Below are 19,362 nucleotides of genomic sequence, written 5' to 3'. Positions count from 1 at the left end.
AGGAGAGAGAGAGAGAGAGAGAGAGAGAGAGAGAGAGAGAGAGAGAGAGAGAGAATGAGAATATGAATGAGAATATCAACGTGCAAACTCTAATCCAGAACCCCAAAGTCCAAAGCTAGAATGAGGGAGAGCTTCAGACTGTGCCAGATCGAATTTCAGGATCCAGGCAGGAGTAGCCAGAGCTTTCAGGCCTCAGAAGTTTATGAAACGATTATTTTTAAAATATGCTTGGGAGTGAGACTCTTTTTAGAAAACAAACTGTTATTCTCAGTCTTATGATTTCTGATCTTGGAAAATTCTCATCTTTTCCAGCTCAGGCATTCAAAACTCTGGCAGATTTTCTGAAATGTTAGAGATGGAAATACAAGTCAAGGAGTTACAGTGTATCATCTGGCAGATGGTGCACATTTCTTGAAGGTCTGTTTAATGTTGACTGATCTGTGATGAATAGTATTCCACAGAGGGACACTACCCACAGGGAGCACCAGGGGCTGTGCAGTGAGGAGATTCTAGTACTTTCCAGGGACGAGGTGCTATTTCCACCCCAGGGGTAGAGTATTGAACCAAAGTCCCTGCCCTCATAAGATTAACCCTCTAGTTCAGTAATCACAAGTAAGCAAACAAGTAGATAATAAATCCCAGATAGTGACAATCCAGGAGATGGAGTAGATGTGTTGAGGGAGGTTGACTCTTTTTTATTGGGTAGTCAAAGAAGAGACTCATCTGAAGGGCATCAGCAAGCCATGTAAATATCTACAGGGAAAGCATTCCAGGCTAGGGGATAACAAGGGCAAAGTTTCTAAGGATGAAACATTGGGTGTGGTTGAGGACAGAGCCAATGTGGAGAAAGAGGATTGAGCACTGGGAAGAATGTTTAGAAAGTGAGAATTGAGAAAAGCAGAGCTAGACTTTGAAGGTCATGAGAAGGATTTCAGATTCTGGTTCAAGAATGGAGAAGGGGCAATGTTGTCAGATTTGTGCTTTTCAGAGATTGTTGGGACTGCAGAATGGGAAACTTTGACTGCTTGGCCGAAGAGAGGAAGCATTAGTGTGCTGGAGCTACAGAGCCAATGATGAGTTTTCAAGTGAACCATGCATTAATCATTATTAAAAATTGAGTTTTATAAACTCGTAACATAATAAGTTACTGCCCACATCCGGTGCAGGCCATGGAAATGGGGTTCCCCTCCAGTGGAATGGGCTGGCTGAGAAATAAAAGCTAGGAAAAATAGAACAGGGAAATAACCACAGAACACAGAAAGTAGTTTCAAAGAGAGGGCAGGATGGGTAAGCTGACCAGGCGGGTCCAGCTTCTAACAAAACAAAGGAGCTCTCATCTGCTTTATTTATATGGGAAAACATCAAAGGCTTTCCATAGAAAGTTCTTCACTGAAATAGGATACAGGTGGGGGCAGATGGGCTGCTCAGTTCCTAATGGGTTACATCATCTCCAGTGCTGCTGGGGGGACCTTTCTAGCAGAGTGGAGGGGAAGGTCATGTGCATTAGGGGTTCTGTCTTGGTGTTCCCAATGCCAGACCTATCCCTCACTGGCTACAATGCCAAGAAAAGTTCCTCACGCATTTCACAGATGGCTTCCCACAATAAGTGATAGTAAAACATTGTAAATATTGAAAACACATCATTTTCTAATTATCTTACTACATTTTACCATTACCTATGCTCTTGAGTTTATTTATATCCACGTGGTACATGGTGGAAATACTATACAACAGTGTCTGCTCTGTTCAATGACGCCATGTTGGTGGATTGAAATTGGTCACAGTGGAGTATTTACACAACAGAAATTGGTGAAGATTACAAAGCAGGGTTCCCCATCTGTTCAATATTTTCTAGAACACTGCCAAAGCAAAAGACCAGTGCCATTACGGTAGTCTGTCTGAGAGATGATGGCCCTTGATTGAGAGTGGTGGCAAAGGGCAGTGACAGAGGCAAGGCTCCACACAGATTTAAAGGTGACATCCATGATACTCACTGATGTGGGACATGTAGAAAGTGAAGCAAAGTAAAAATAATAACTCCTAAGATTTTGAATGTGAGTTTGGGATGTAGTTTGTTGAATTTGAGAAAAAGATAGAAATCAACTCCTGCTTCAATGTAATAATCATAAGTGTCTTGAGGAATTTTCTGTAGGGCTTTTTGTTAAAGATTTTAAAATAGTTATCTTTTCTATACGACAGCAATATTTGACAGTGATAAAAATTGAATATGGTAATTACATAAACTCAGGATTTGTCTTTGCTTTTCTGGCACTTAACACAGGGCTCAGCATATAGTAGGTGATCATTGTTCAAGGCAGTCATACCCCTAGAATGGGATGTTATCTTATGTATTTGGGGATCTACAAGAAAAATGACATTTAATCAGAACCTAGATATTATAGCAATTTACTTGGAAGCTGAAGCTAACAAGTTACTTAGCTAACTGAATAACTAAGGAACCAAGCTCTCTAACCAGTTCAACACACCTGGTGGGCTGTACACATTAATGCTGATGGTGGTGCTTTTGGGGTATTACACAATGCAGTAGGGATATCTTATTTTAAGAGAAAATTATACCAATATTTGTGAATCAGCATTCCCATAGGACATGTATGTATATTTGTGTGTTGTATTTATTTATTATGGGGTTTGGCTTGTGTGGTATTGGAGTCCCACCATGATCCATTTGCAACTTACAGAACTAAGAAGGTCAATGGTATAATTCAGTCTGAGTCCAAAGATCTAAGAACCCAAAATAACAATGTCTAGGGGCAGGAGAAGATGGATATCCCAACTGCAGTTAAGAGAGTAAATCCTCCCTTCTTTCATCTTTTGGTTTCATCTGGGTCCTCAACAGATTGGCTAATGCCTGACATCATTGATTGATCTTCTCTACTTAATCTATTGACTCAAATGCTAACATGTGCTAGGTGTGGTGGTACATTCCTGTAATTCCAGCAGCTCTGGAGGCTGAGGCAGGAGGATCATGAGTTCACAGCCAGCCTCAGCAACTTAGTGAGGCCCTAGGCAACGTAGCAAGACCCTATCTCAAAATAAAATATAAAAAGGGCTGGAGATGTGGTTCAATAGTAAAGCACCCCTGGCTTCAATCCCTGGTACCAAAAAAAAAAAAAAAAAATGAGATGCTAACCTCTTCCAGAAACATCCTCACTGACATACCCAGAAATAATGTCTGCCCTATCAAGTTGACACATAAAATTAAACATCATATCTACCAAAGCAGAAAACAGGTATGGCCACGATCTCCAAAATATGGGTTCTAGATGGTGACTGCTCTTTTTCCTAGCTCTTCCAAACTGAAGTGCTATTCAGATTTACCTGATGTCAGAACTTGGGTCATATGTGGGTCTCAGATAAAAGGAGGCAGAGTTTTCTTTCTTAGAGGTTTGGGAGCTTCCTGGAGCAGCTCGCAGGCAGGGAGTTCAGGGCTGGTTCTGCAGGCCTGCTAAGCGGCACCTCTCCTCCCAGTGATGGGTAACAGTATATCCTGAGATGAAATTTCTTCCTTTGGAGGGCCACAGTCTCTTCTTTCACAGATGGGAAAGGTAGCCCCCAGGTATACTCCTCCAGGCACTGGCTCCAATTGCTGTCCTTGAAGAGGCAGTGATCATTGCATTTAAATATGATATTGTCAACTTAAATTCACAGGGCCTGAAGAACTGAACTCAGCACTCTGCAGAACAAGTGGCATGTAGTCATGGGGACATTACATCCCTTAGAGGCATTGCAAAAACAAGTGTTTTCTTTCCTACCAGGTGGTAGCTCTTACTACAAATTGAGTGCCCCCCCCCCACTCTGGCCAGTCTGTCCTTCCACTAACAAACATGGGGTCATCTGCTGGGGGAAGTTCTGGACAGTTACCTAGCTAATAGGTTTATCATAAAGAATGTTACAAAGGATACAGATGAAGAGATGCACAGGACAAGGTATGGGAGAAGGGGGTGGAGCTACTCTCTAGGAACCTTCAGAGTATTCTGCTGTCTGGAGCCTCTCAAATTTGTTTTTACAAAGTCTTTCTGTTATAGTTTGGATCTTTACTGACCCTAAAAGTCCCCATTGGGAGGTGGGGCACCGTGGAAAGTCAGGTCTTTGGCCGCATGGCCTTGAAGGAGATATTGCCTCTTTTTCTCGCTCTGCTTTCCAGACACCCTGAGAGAAGCAGCTCTGCCACACCCTTTTGGCACGACATCACCACAGACCCAAAAGCAACAAGGCCAAGCAACCATGGACCGAAGCCATGAGCCAAAATAAGTCTTTAATTTGATTTTCTCAAGTATTTTGTCACAGGAATGGAAAGGTGACACATTTACCAACAGCCTATTATTTAGAAAACCACTGTGAATGCTCCAAATTCATTCATCACCAAAGTTGAATGCCTTCCCACGTTGAATTTCTGTTGTCTTCGGGATTTTTCAATGAACAGCTATCTAAAATTTCTAGGCATCATATTTCAATGGTAGCCTAACTACAGAATCAACATAAGATAAATTTAGGTGATAATAAAATATACTATACTGCTTTTAGAAATTTGATATCTAAATGAAGTAGAAATATGGCATTAAAATAACCATTTTAGAATGATACTTTTTATCTCCCAGCTTAGCCTAAACTAGTAGTAAATGGCTACAAAATCTCAAAGGCTTACAACAACAAACAATTATCTTTTGATTATGGTAGATATTTTTTTTGAGAAATGACCAACAATTAATCAACATTTCTTTTATGCATTGTTCTGGAAAAGTTAAACTAACATGTTAAAAATCCTGATATAGCCATTTACTTAGGCATTGGTTGTTCTCAATTAAGACACAAACTTTCTTTTCTTCTTTCCTGGTATTCTACAATCATTTATCTACTATGCTAACAGTATTTGTTCTCATACCACTACAGAAGAGAGAAATGTTGGTATTTATATAAACCATAAAATCTGTATTAGTGGAGACCACTACACCTGATTTCTATATAATTCATTGGCAGAATTATCAGACAATCCATTTGCTTTCCCCTCCACATCAAACAGAGTCTTAAATTTTTTCAGTCATAAATGACAAACAGAGATGGAATTAATCATCCAGCATTGGGGTAGATGTAATTCTTTCACACAGTTATTGGTAAGAAAAATTAGTTTTGTTACAAGCAGAAGGAGGCTCTCACAGTGGATGTGAGCTACCCTTTGGCTGTGATTCTGCTCCATGTTTTCAGTCTGGGACTAAGTTGGAGTAGCAGACCTTTCATATCTGGTTATAAACTTCCAGTGGTAGAGGGGAAAAAGAAACGAGAAATGGCAGAAACCCTGAAGGCTCCTGGTACCTTGTTCTAAGTACTTTCATGTACACTGGCCAAAGCAGGTCAGATGGCCTGATGTGGGGTAGGGAGCATCTTGATCTCATTAGGGTCAGGAGATATAAACCTCTCAAATAATTGGAACAATAACACAATCTACCACATGCCCTAGCATTAGTGTTACTCCATCCAAGGCAATGTAGTACAACCTAAGAATAAACTACTTTTTTTCAAAGATACTTTAAGCTTTCTACTTGAATGAATTAAAACTGATTTGAAAGAATGATCTTAAATATTTTCTTAAGGATAGTTATATTTCTTAATATTTTTCTTCCATAAAGACAGTAATCAATAAGTTCTTTTATCATTCTACTTGACTAGTATTAGACTCTCAGTATAAAAGTGTTCTCCAGAGTCTCATGAAGATGCTGACTTTTCGGTCTCTGTTGGTAGGTAACAAAGAACCCTAGGGTTATACAGAAGCACCCTTGGGTGTATTCTGCTGCATGCTTGGGATTACATGTTTGACTACAAGCTTGGGAGGGGAAGACCTAATAAGATGTCCTGAACTAACTGCTATACAGACAACAGAATACAGTGTGTTGCTTCCACCAGGAGTTTTGATATTATATTGAACTGATTAACTGTTCTGGGTTGATCAAATAATATTCTATGATTCCATACCACATCTATATTTATTACATGAGTGTTAAAGAAATGATCATCAAGGAAAATGCTAAAAAAATAACATTGTTCTCCAGTTGTCATCATGAACTATCTTCCTATAAAGTATAAGTAATAAATTTTTTTTTCCTTTTAAATTTCACTAGGCAGTTGATGATTTACCTTAGTCATATTATATAAAGCACACTGGGGAATTGTTCATGTAAAGCCATTGACCATAAGCTGCATCTGGAATTGATTTTTACATTTTAAAATACTCCCAAGGTTTATCTTTTATAGGCTTTACTACTCAACATAACCCACTGAAAGAATTTTCCTTTTCTGTATAAGGAATAACCAGGGATCTTAGTTTAATGTGTATATTGAATTACTAGAATTATTTTAGTGGAAGAACATCTGTAGTAGATGCCTTGTCAATAAGACTTAATTTAGCCTATGTAGCCCCAGACTTTTTAAAAAGGAACTGAAAAAATTATTTTAAATGTCATATGCAAAAATACATGTCTGGGGATTACCTATAAAGGAAGAGGGGTAGGAAAAGAGGGAAAGAAATAAAGAAGGAAGACAACTTGTCTGCCAACTACTGAAAATGTATAAAGTTACAGAAACTAAAAATCATCACCGAGCCAAAAATAGGGGAAACAAATGAGTGGATCTGAATACAGTCCACCCATCCCAGGGTATATGAGAATTTAGTACTTGAGAAGGGTGCTGTTTCAAATTGTGGTGTAAACATGGCCCATTTGATAAATACCATTGTGGAAACTGGCCAGCATTTTAGGCAAAAAACATGTGTTTCTATATTGTTCCTTTGTCAAAATAAATTCCATCATTCCAGATGGATCAATGATACACTGAACTTACATTGATTTAAAAAAAAATATATAAAAAGTATGTAGAAGCAAGGGCCATCTTTACTTCAGCCACCACTGCATCCCTAATTCCTAACACAGTTTCAGGCACACTCAGGAAATAGATGTCCAATAGAAGAGTGAAGGGATGGTTTTGCACACATAGTGCTAGACATGCTAGACACTATTGGTTTACAGTGGTTCTGCACAGCCCTCTGTCCTTTGTAAGCTACTTATGGCTAACAAGGAATCTAATCATGGTCCATCATTTGTGAGCAAAGATGAATGAGAAAACTAAATATGTCCTGGAGTAGATGCTGGGGGCAGGGAACAAGAGTTGAGTATGCTTCTTACACTCAGCCAGGTGTGAACTCAGCTAGACAGTTCTGCTGAATTACCAAAGTGTTGTCACATGAGATTTTGCCTTTTCTTCTCCCAATAGATGAATTGATGATTTTCAGGTAAAGCAAAAGCCACTGATCTGTGTACCCCACACATTAACACTGATCTGTGTACCCCCTCATGTTACTCTGATGTTTTTAGCCACAAAACTAAAACCATTCTTTGCATGGTACTATAGTCCAGAGTCTTGACAGTCTACATCTATCTACTTCTATATCACTGAAGACCTCCAAGACGATTATCCAATAATCTCTTTTCCAAATATCTCTTGTTGATTAACTGGTACGGAATTCATTCAATACGGTAGAGCAGAATGCATTGATTGTTGTTGATTAGTCTTCCTGAACTCATGACATCACCATGACTACTAAAGCAGTCAATGGCATGGGGAGCAGGGCTGGGGGTTCAATACCATGAGTTGTAGTGGGTGGACCATGAGATTTGGACCAAGACATACCACATTCCAACACTGATCTATACCCATCTTGAGCCACAATCAGTTTTTTCTGTATTTGGAGACTTTATCAAAGACTTGTCCTTCCTGGCTAGTTCACTGCCAATCCCTGACACTAGGAACCCCAGACACCAGCACCAACTACTGATTTGATACCTGCCCGCTTGCACAGACTGCTGCCTACCACTTCCCTGGAGCCAGGTCCAGGTGGAGGGGGGAAGTGTTGCTGTCATAATGTGACAAGTTCTCTGACTTCCATCTAGCAACAAACCAAATAACCTAAAATCAAGAAACAAATGCAATTAACCAGAGCAGAGGGATAAATTAGAATTGGAATAGAAAGGAGAAGAAAGAACACAAGAGAGAGCTAAAGTATTGATTGATCCCAGGTTAGATACTAGACCTGGAGTCAGTGAGAGAATAAGTAAACTTAAAAAAAATGTAGTAATGTGATCATGATGGTTTGGAAAAACATTTCAGCCTGCTTCTGCCTTGAGAGAGAAAAGAAGAAACTCTAGAAAGACCACTCATAGTCTAGGAAAAAGACACAAAAAGGAAGAGAGTCTTTAGGGCCTGGTGCAGGAGGGAAAAAGGGAAGAGTAGGAGAGGGGGGAAATTGGAAAAGGCATTCTGGAGAGAGACAGAACTTCCTTATATGTAGCTCTTTTCTTCTGAGTAAGGTCTCCGTGGGGAATTGCCAAAGGGATGATTGTGCAACTTGCTTCATGAGGTGCCCTGCACCCTGGCCCATGCACAGAACCACTTAGAAGGGACACTTCCCATTCCTCACAGCAGACCCTTCACTGAGATCCAGAACTCAGAGAGCTCTCCTGAGGCCTGCAGGGGTGGCCACGCAGCTCACACTGACACCAAGAGCACCACTGTCGCTGTCGTGTACAGTTTCACGGTGTAACACACTTTCCCAATCTTCCTGAAGAGCCCGTTTCAACAGTTGCAGGCACAGGAGACTTTTAGTGTCCTGTGTAATTACAATGATGGTCACAGGGTGCCATTTTTTTCGAGGTGGGTCCTTTGAGATTATGGTTGAAAGGTCATTGGCCAAAAATTGGTCTGAGTCCCTTGAGGTTGTGGCAATTAGTGAGATTGCAAAATCAATTGGGTCCTTCTGCATTTACTTGTCACCCAGTGGGTGGATCATCCAATAGGCTCTGAGCCCCAGTGGTGCCCAAGGTCTCCAGAGGTGAAGGGAGGATCTGTCCTCAGAAAGCTGCTTCCCTGTCTGGAGGGAGAAGAATGCCATCCTCACGTCCTTGGGCAGGTGGTTCCCCGGCTTTTCTTCTTCAGCTTACCCCATTCCTGAAGCCCTTCCCCTCCCATCACTTGCTCTGAGAAAACCATTTGGTAACGTGGGGAGTGGAAGTGTTTTGAGCAGAACAACTTTCTTTCTATACTCTCAAATCATTCCAAGTAGCCTTCTCCTCTTGCTACAGGCTCATTTTAAAATCCTTTCCCATTGCTTGTGAAGGAATCTACCATTTAGTAAGTGCTACCATCAAACCTGAACTCTGATAGTCCCCAAATCCATCAAAACAACATCTTCTAGTAAAAAGGGATAACTTGGGCCTACCTTGCTGGAACCTGCAAATTTAAGAATGTTACTTAAGAATGTTAGTTATTCTTTCATGCCTACAAGAATCATATCCGCTGAGAGCTCAGGGCACTGAAAAAATGCAGCAGGGCCAGATGTGTTTCATACCAGAGGGAGCGTGACAGAGGAGGACACGCTGCGGTGAGGCACTCTGGAGAAGAGTCTGGCAGCAGAGCGCTGGTGTAGCAGACATTTGGGACTCACCAAAGGGTGAGAGAGAAAAGATGAAGGAGGTCTTAGAACCAAAATGAACTCTGTCTACCTCTGAACTTTAATGACATCCTGCTCAGTACATGGTTTAGACAAATGCAAAGTCCAGCCAGATCCCTTAAAGCCTACTTAGGTAGGAATTGGAACCTGCAAATTTAAGAATGTTAAATTCTTAATGTCTGTCCTGTTCCCTGAGTCATTTATGTTAGGATGGGACAAACCAAATTTGGAGAAAATGAGAAGTATTGAATTCCATCCATGTCTTTGATTATCACTGTGCTCTCAGACCTCCCAGAGTGCAGGATGTTGTTGTGTGTTAACAATTTACTAAGCCCTAGTGAACTAGAAGATTCAAAAATAGTATACACACACACACCTGAAATTCAGAAATTGGTGGAAGTCATACATTGATGTGTCTCAAGAGTCAGTCCTCACAGAGGAGCTGAGGGTTTGGCAGAGGCCCAGATGGACACATGTGTACCATAAAGAGATGCTGGAGCACAGGGAAGAAACCTATGCTGATACTAGCACCATCCAGCAAAAACATAATGGCAGCAATATATGAAAATTTACATTTTCTAGTTACCATATTAAAAAGTTAATCAGGTATAATTAATGTAAGTTTATTTTATTTAATCAATATATCAAAATATTATCATTTCAGTATGTAACCCAAAGGCAAAGTTATTAATTAGTTGTTTTGTATTCTTTTTCTTACTAACTCTTCAATATCCAGTGTTATGGCACACTTGATGTGTCACTATGAGAAACATGGTAATTAAAGGTTTAAAGTACCAATAATTGCAAAAAAATCTATAGAATAGATTCGAGAGTGTCTATCCACTTGCATTCTGATATTTTTTAAGAGGGAGAGAAAAGGGCTTATTTATGAACATTACACAAGAAATTGTATATAACCCTTTCATAAGCCCATGGGAGAGTGTCACCCATGTGAACATTGTCATCTGTATTTTGTTGCAGGAAAAAATAGACAAACAAGTTCAAAGCCTTTCTGAAAGATCCTAGCACTTTTCAAATTCCCTTTCACAAAGCAGGTTCTTGAGGAGATAAATTGAAAAGACCCAAAAAAGTCAAATGGCCCCTGTGCTGCTGGCTTAAGCCATTTATCACATTCTACAGTGAAATCACAGGTACGTTTGGACCCGCCCCAAGGTTCCTTCCTACCATAAAATAATAGGATTTTTTGTGTTGTTGTGGGTCTAGGGATTCTGGAGAGGAAAGACACAATCCAAATGGTAGCATTTGAGATACTTTATGGATAATGTGATTTAGAACATTCAGATCTTTTCATATCCCTTAATTCTTGCTACTCCAAATGTGGTCCCCAAACCAGTAGCATAGACCTCCGGAGTTCAGACACTTCACAGAAGAAGAAATACAATCAATTTATCAACAAATATAGGAGGGAAAATGTTCAACATCTCTAGCAATTAGAGAAATTCAAATCAAAACTACTCTAAGATTTCATTTTATTCCAGTCAGAATGGCAATTATGAAGAATACAAACAACAATAAATATTGGTGAAGATGTGGAGAAAAATGTACACTCATACATTGCTGATGGGAATGCAAGTTGGTGCAAGGATTATAGAAAGCAGTATGGAGATTCCTCAGAAAACTTGGAATGAAATCTCCATTTGACCCAGCTATCTCACTTCTCAGTTTATACCCAAAGGACTTAAAAATCATCATATTACAGTGATGCGGCCACATCAATGTTTATAGCAGCTCAACTCACAATAGCTAAACTATGGAACCAACCTGGATGCCATTCAATAGATGGATAAAAAATATGTCATGTGTGTGTGCATGTGCGTGTGTGTGTGTATGATGAAATATTACTCAGCCTTAAAGAAGAATGAAATTATGGCAGTTGCAGGTAAATGGATGGAGCTAGAGAACGTTGTGTTAAGTGAAATAAGCCAATCCCAAAGAACCAAAGGCAGAATATTTTCTCTTATATGTAGATGCTAATTCACAATGGGGAGGGGGTACCTGGGGAAGAATATAGAGTTACTTTAGGTTAGGTAGAGGGGAGTAAAGGAGGGGAAGAGGGAGAGGTAGAGGTAGGAAGGATAGTAGAATGTGTCACACATTATTATCCTATGTTTCTGTATAACCATTCGACTGGTGGGATTCTACATCATGTATAACCAGAAGAATGAGAACTGATATCCCATTATATATTATGAATCAAAGTGCATTCTACTGTCATGTATAACTAATCAGAAGACAACAACAACAACAAAGAAATACAGAATGTCAGGCTCCAATCAGATCTACTGAATCAAAATGTTCACTTCACCAGGATCCCCAGGGAATTCCTGGACCGATTCAAATTGAGAAGCACACCTTAGCTGAGTAGCCTAGCTCAGGGTAGGTCTTTCTCTGGTGCCCGTGAGTAAGGAGCTGTGCTCCTGCTACACTGTACATGATTTGATTGTCAGTGTGTAACAGGGAAAATTCACAGACTCATGAACTCTGATGGTCAGTTCTATGTGTCATTTAGTCTGGGTCATGGAGTACCCAGAGAGCTGGTAAGACATTACGTCTGGAAGTATCGGTGAGAGTGTTTCTGGAGACACGTGGAGTTGAGTAAAGAAAATGGCCACCCCTAATGTGGGTGTTGTCCTCCTCGAGGGCTGGAACAGAACAGAAGGGCAAAGGAAGGGAGGACTCTCTCCCTCTGCGCCTGACCATCTGAGCGGAAACATTGGTCTTTTTCTGCCCTTACACTGAGACTCACACCATTGGCACTCCTGGTTCTTAATCCTTTGGACTCAGAAGGGAACTATACCCCTGGACTTCCTGGGCCCCCAGATTTTAGGCAGCTGATTGCAGGATATTTAGCCACCATCATTGTGGGTCAATTTCTTATAATAAATCTCTTTATAGATATATATCTATAGATGTCTCCTCTAGGTTTTCTTTCTATGGAGAATTCTGATTAAAATAGGAACTATCCCCAGGCCAGGGACTAGTTGGTTCTCTTAAATCACTTCAAATTTCAGGGTGTGGGAGGACAGGTCATCATTTACTAGATTCCCACTCTGGCTACCAAATAGACTCTTAAAAACTCAGAGGAAATTCAAGTATCTTCCCCTACCCCACCCACAAAGCAGTTCCTGAAGCCTAAAGCCTTTCCTACTTCCCTCCTGACCTGCAGACCACACCACCCCCTACTTGCCGCCCACCCCCCACCATCCTGCAGCATCCTAACTGAACTCAGGACCCCTGTGAATGCTCCAGCTCATACTGACACACAGCAAGACACAGGGCTGCTGGGATGGCAGCTGGAAACGTGACACCTCCTTATTTGAAACCTTATCGTTATTATCCAGAGTCCTCTGGCAGCTGAAGGGAGATAAAGGTCAATGACACAAGAGCACAAACTCACTCTTTTTAGGCAGGACCTATGTGAACAGCACAGCCACGGAAGGGAAAAACCCATTAAAGGCAGCAATCAGCCAGACCTCCAAGCACCACCTCTGGTGTTTCAAAGAGAGAATGTGGAAGGTATAAAATCTTTCTTCTAGAATGATGGAGATATAAAATCACCATCAAACACCATAAAAATATTTACCACAAGCAAAAGCTGCCTATAGATTCTCAAATCAGTGGGCAAGAGTATGATAAGAAACAGAATGTTCACATAATTTTAACATGTCTTCACAGGGAGAAATGGCAAAACATACAATGGCCACAATGTTAACCAAGTAATCAAAGTTAGCACCACCAGAAATGAGACACGTTGACATGGTCGACCCACTAGCTCAGTGCACCCAGAACTCAGAGAGCATTTTCTATTATTTGAACAAACTGTATAAATTCAATAAAATCAAGGCCCACCCCAGTCCCACTGAACAGAACTTCAATGGATGAGGCCCAGTAGCCTCTGTTATAATAAGCCTCCCATTCAGATATACTGCCAAAGGTTGAAAATGTCTTCTTAATCTATTTCTAATCTCCACCTGACAAACACCTCATTCATACTTCAAAGCCGAGCAAAACTATGGCCTCCATGTAAGGTTTTTAATCTCTGAAGTTAGAACCTCTGGGCTCAGCTTCTAGGAGCCTGTTACATCATGGTACCATGTCTCTTAGAATGTTTATGGCAGTGTGACTCTTATCAGAGTCTGTTAATCAGCTACAACAAAATACTTGAGATAAATGACTTATAAAGAGAAAAGGTTTATTTGGCCCACAGTTTTGGAGGTTCTAGTTTGTGATTAGGTGATCTTACTGCTTTGGGTCTGTGGTGAGGCAGTCCATCATGATGGAAGAACAGAGCAAAGCAAAACCACTCAAATCATGAGTTAGGGAGCAAAAAGAAAGAGGGAGGAAGGGGCCAGAGTCCACAGTCCCCTTCAAGAGCATATCCCTGGTGACCTAAAGCCCTCCCACTAGGCCCCACCTTTTAAAGGATGTACCACCTCCTAATACTATCATGTTGGGGACCAAGCCTTTAACATATGGGCCTTAGGGGGGACATTCAGGATCCAAACACGAGCATAGATGTTCAGTCACAGTCTTTCCTAAGATCCCACAAGCCCTTTGAAGGCAGAATCCATATTTGTATCTGATTTTCAGAGTCAGAGCATAATGTTCTATATGTGGTCGCTGCTTGACAAAGGTTGACTTGAAGAGACCTCATGAAATATTATTGGGCAAAGATTTATAATTGTGTGAGGAGTAGAGGATATCAGGGGAAAGAAAAAGAAGAAACCTATGTGTGTAAAAGAAAAAAAATAATGTCTAAAATACCTTTCTTCATATGATAAAGTCCTAATCTAACTACTTCTTGTGGATTATTACCTCATTTAAGTCTCACAATAACCCTATTTGGTAGCTACTATTGTTATCATTAGTGCTATTTTATTCTCATGGAATCTGAAACACAAAAAGGTTAAGTGTAATTTACTGCAAATTATACAAGCTATGCGTGGAAGAGTTAAAATTTGAATCTGGGTAATTGGGCTCACCATATGGGTTCCCAGTCACTCTCTGCTACCACCATTTGTGCAGTAATATGTTACTGGATCCATAATACTATTAACAGGCCCATATTCAATTTTGCTACAGAAATTTTAAATAATACTCAGCCATCAACCTTTTCTTATCCTTTTCTCCCTATCATAGTATAAATTGCAGGTGACACAGAAAACATTATATAAGTGCTTGTCACCTATGTGCTGACTCTGTTATAAGAGCTTTAGAAACAAATTGATTTACTCTTCGCATAATCCTATGAAGTAGGATCCATCATCATCTCCCATTTCAAATAAATGAGATGCAAAGAGGTTAAGAACCCTGCCCAGGTTACACAGAGAATAGATGATGGAGCAGGATCTGAACCCATGCCACCTTTCCTGAGGATTTGCCTCTTTGCTACTCTGCTATCAAGCCTGTCTTTGTGAGATGTTGGAGAAGTGATTGTAGAACTTAATTTTGCTGTTGCTCTTGTTATATTATTACATCCCTCCTAGGGTTAGTGTTTGAAACAAAGTGTCAATAAAGAGAATGCCTGACACGTACTAAGGACTGTGTTAACAGATCTTTATTATGTCATACAATTTTAAATAGCCTTATCTCATAAATTTGGCCTCATATGCCCCATGTGACAATCAGGACATCATGGTGTTTTTCCTTCAGGGGCCAAAGTAACCAAAGCCATGGCCAGTTTTGCCTAGAGCAGGAAGGCAGAATGCTTTATCTTCCCAAATTTCCTATTGGAAGAGATATGGAATCACCTGTTCAGTAAGGAACTTTGAACTGGTGCTTATGTAATGCCAAAATGTCATCACTGGAAGCACAACATGTGCCTGTAGCAAAATGTAAATAGTGATTTGAACTACTGGCATAAATCAGTGTACACAGATCCACCTACTGTCAATCGCCTTCCAAGTATAAGGCCCCATTGCAATCCACTGTTCTAATAGGGGCCCCAAGCTGGATGTGAACCCAAAAGCTTGAGCACCAACAGCATCAGAAGGGGCAGGTCTCTCCATAGAGCATGTATATGCCACAGGACTCCAAGTACGATGAGGGCCCATCTGCGCATTTTATTGAGATGAAGAGTGGCCACCTCAGCACCTGATCTTTTCAGATCCCCTTTTTTGATGGATCTGATGACCTGATAACAAAACTTCACTGTCCTTCAATCAAAAGGCTTCCACCCAACATTGGCTGATTTTCACTAGGAAAAGAAAGTCCATGACTTCTGTCATCCTGCTGGTGCGAAAGCTTCCAGGTTCTCAGATTGGTCCTCAATCTTTCCTTCTCATGCCCAGCTCCCCAGGCCCATCCATCCTGCTTGAATCTGCACACCTGTCTGCACATCTCACCCATGGGAATGTGGTCCTAGAAGGAAAGATGAACCTCTTTTGCTACAGTGCATCGAATAGCCTCCTGGGAGACAGGCCCAGGTTACAGATGCCACAGAAAACTCTCCACCCAGCTAGCTCTTTGGATGTGAAGTTAGAACAGTGATACTCAACTCTGGCAGCAAGGTAGAATTATCTAAGATTTTCTTAAAAATACAGATGTTCCAGTCCCACCCAGGCCAATTAAATCAGCATCTCTAGAGGTGGGAATCTTTTATACAGTGAGGAATTCAAACCACTGAGTTAGGATCGCTGTCTTTAGAGGCGGAAGGGATATTAAAGAGTAGAGACTATAAAGATTTAAAGACCATGACCTAATACATGTCCTGTTGAATGGTTCACCTCTGGGGTGGAGGGAATCTGTAAGGGACAGGACATCCCTGTAGGTGGAATACTGTGGGCCAAACTCTCTCTGGCAACTGTGGCTGTATTTATCTGGAAAGTCTTCTCCCATGGGGCAATAGCTAATTAAGTAAGCAGTGAAAACCAAATTCTGAAATGTGCTTAGTAAGAAAAAAAATGTAGTTTATTGGGTTGGTTGTTTTTGTTTTAAGGACCAGAAAACATTTACAAATAAAAAGAAAAATATAAATTCAAAATACCAGAGTTTAACAATATCAAAACAATACAAAATACCAAAGAACAAGCCAAATTTTACTCAATAAAATTGAAGAAAACATGAATAAATGGAGACAGATACGATGTTCCTTGATGGTAAAGGAAAATAAGTAAAAGGGGGTAGTTGTCCTTAAATTGTAATTTTGAAGAATTTCTAGTGCAAATCATAATGAGGTATAAAAGGATGTGGCTTTACTAAGTGATCAAGTTCATGGATAAATGGATGAGAAAGAATATATATGAAAAGACTGAAAAAGAGGAAAAAAAGAGAGAATAGTTTACTGTACCAACTTTTGATGTATATTCTGAATTCTTAATAATTAAAATTAGATTGTATCAATGATGTGTATTTCAAAGCATTAATAATTAAAAATAGATTGTAACAGTGAAAAATATGTATTAGAATGGAACAGAAAAGAAATCTGTAAAACAAAACTTAGTGTGTCCAATAGTATGATGAAAATGTAAAGGATAATTTTTTAAAATATGCTGTGATAATTAGTTCAATATCTAGAAATAAATTTTAATTTTTTTTATTTCAGACCAGCCACCAAAATAAAAATAAAGGAGATGCAGAATATTTTAGTACTTCAAATAAAGTTATAAAAAATTAAAATGCATAGGAGATTTAAGCATATATTCTCCAAAGAATGGCTAACAAGTACCTGAAAAAGTGTTCAATAACAATTATCATGAAATACAAACTAAAACCATAATGAAATACTTCCCACCAAAATGGCTAAAATCAAAAGCATTGAAACCACAAAATTAGCAAAAAAAAATTTAGACTAACTATATTTCTATTGCATACTTGGTGAGTGTGTAAAATAATAGAGTCATTTTTTTATAAAGCTCTGGCAGTTTTTTCCAAAACTAAAGATCTACCCAATGGTGCCACAATTTTACTTCTAGGTATTTTCTCAAGAGAAATAAAAATATGCGCACAAAGCTATAGAGACCAAACAACAGGGTACTGGCATAAAAATAGAACCATTGACCAGTGGAATGCAACAGAGACCTCAGAAATAAGCCTACATACTTATGGTTAACTGAACTGTGTAAAGATGCCAAGACCACAAAATGGGGAAAGGACATTTTCTCTTCAATAAATGGGGCAAGGAAAGCTGGATATTCATATGCAGAAAAATGAAATTAGTCCCTTTTCTCACATTATATAGTGTCAACTATATCAACTCAAGAGGATTAAAGACTAAATGTCAGACCTGAAACAACCTAGCTTCAGGACATTGATCCCATTGTTTGGATGTGAACTCAAAAGCATAGGCAACAAAAGCAGAAAGAGACAGGATAGGATTATACCAAACTAAGGAGCTACTGTACAGCCAGAGAAACAGTCAACAGAGTGAAGAGACAACCTATGGAACGGGAGAAAAACATGCGAAGTGTACATCTGATAAGGGGTTAATATCCAGCCATAAGCATGCCTTCAATCCCAGAGACTTGGGAGGCTGAAGCAGGAGGATTGCAAGTTCAAGGCCAGCCTCAGCAACTTAGTGAGGCCCTAAGCAACTTAGTGAGACCCTGTCTCAAAATAAAAAAATAAAAAGGGCTGGGGATATGGCTCAGTGGCTAAGTGCCCCTGGGTTAAATCCCCAGTACAAAAAAAAAAAAAAAAAATTCCACCCATAAGAAATATAAACAACTCATAACAAGAAAACCGATAAGCTAATTTTAAAAGGGACAAAGTATCTAAATAGACATTTTTTAAAGAAATACACAAATGACAAAGAGGTACGTGATCAAATGCTCAACATCATTATCATTACGGAAATGCAAAGTAACAATAAATGTTGGCAAGGATGTGGGGAAAAAGTTTCACTCGTACATTGCTGATGGGACTGAAAATTGGTGCAAGCACTCTGGAAAGCAGCATGGACATTCCTCATAAAACTTGGAATAACCACCATTTAACCACAAGTTATCTTACTCCTTGGTATATACTTAAAATCAGCTTACAATAACGTAGTAGCAGCAATGTTTATAGCAGCTCAATTCACAACAGCAAAGCTATGGAACCAACCCAGGTACCCTTCAATAAATGAATGGATAAAGAAAATGTGTTATATATACACAATGGAATATTACTTAGGCATAAAGAAGAATGAAATTATGGCATTTGTCAGTACATGGATGGAACTAGAGACTATCATGCTAAGTGAAATAAGCCAATCCTCAAAAGACAAAGACCAAATGTTCTCTCTGATATGTGGATGTTAACACACAATAAGGCAGGGGTGGGAGCGGGGGATAGAAAAGTTCATTGGATTAGACAAAGGATAATGAAGGGAAGGCAGGGGGGATGGGAATAGGAAAGTCAATAGAATGAATAGGACATGGCTTTCTTATGTTCATATATGAATACACAATCAGTGAAACTCCACATCAGATGCAACCACAATGAGATCCTAGAATAAGTTATAGTCCATGTATATATAATATATCAAAACACTCTACTGCCAAGTATACCTAAAAAGAATAACAAAACAAAACCATATTGTGAGAATTGATGTCACACCTGTTAGCATGACTATAATCAAAAAGGTAAGTGATGTCAGGGGACATGGAAAAAAGGGAACCCTTGTGCACTGTTGGTGAGATGTATACTAGTGCAACCATTATGGAAAATAGCATGAAGTTTCCTCAAAAAACTTAAACAGTAGTACCAAATGATTCAGTAATCCTACTTCTGGGTATATATTTAAAGGAAATAAAATCAGTATGTCAAGTTGTACTTCCACGTTTATTGAAGCACTAGTCATAATGGTCAAGATTTGGAACCAACTTATGTATCCACTCATGAATGAA

The sequence above is a fragment of the Marmota marmota genome, unplaced genomic scaffold (genome assembly GCF_001458135.2).
Source record: "Marmota marmota marmota unplaced genomic scaffold, marMar, whole genome shotgun sequence".
Lineage (NCBI taxonomy): Eukaryota > Metazoa > Chordata > Mammalia > Rodentia > Sciuridae > Marmota > Marmota marmota.
Note: the sequence above shows the minus strand (reverse complement) of the source record.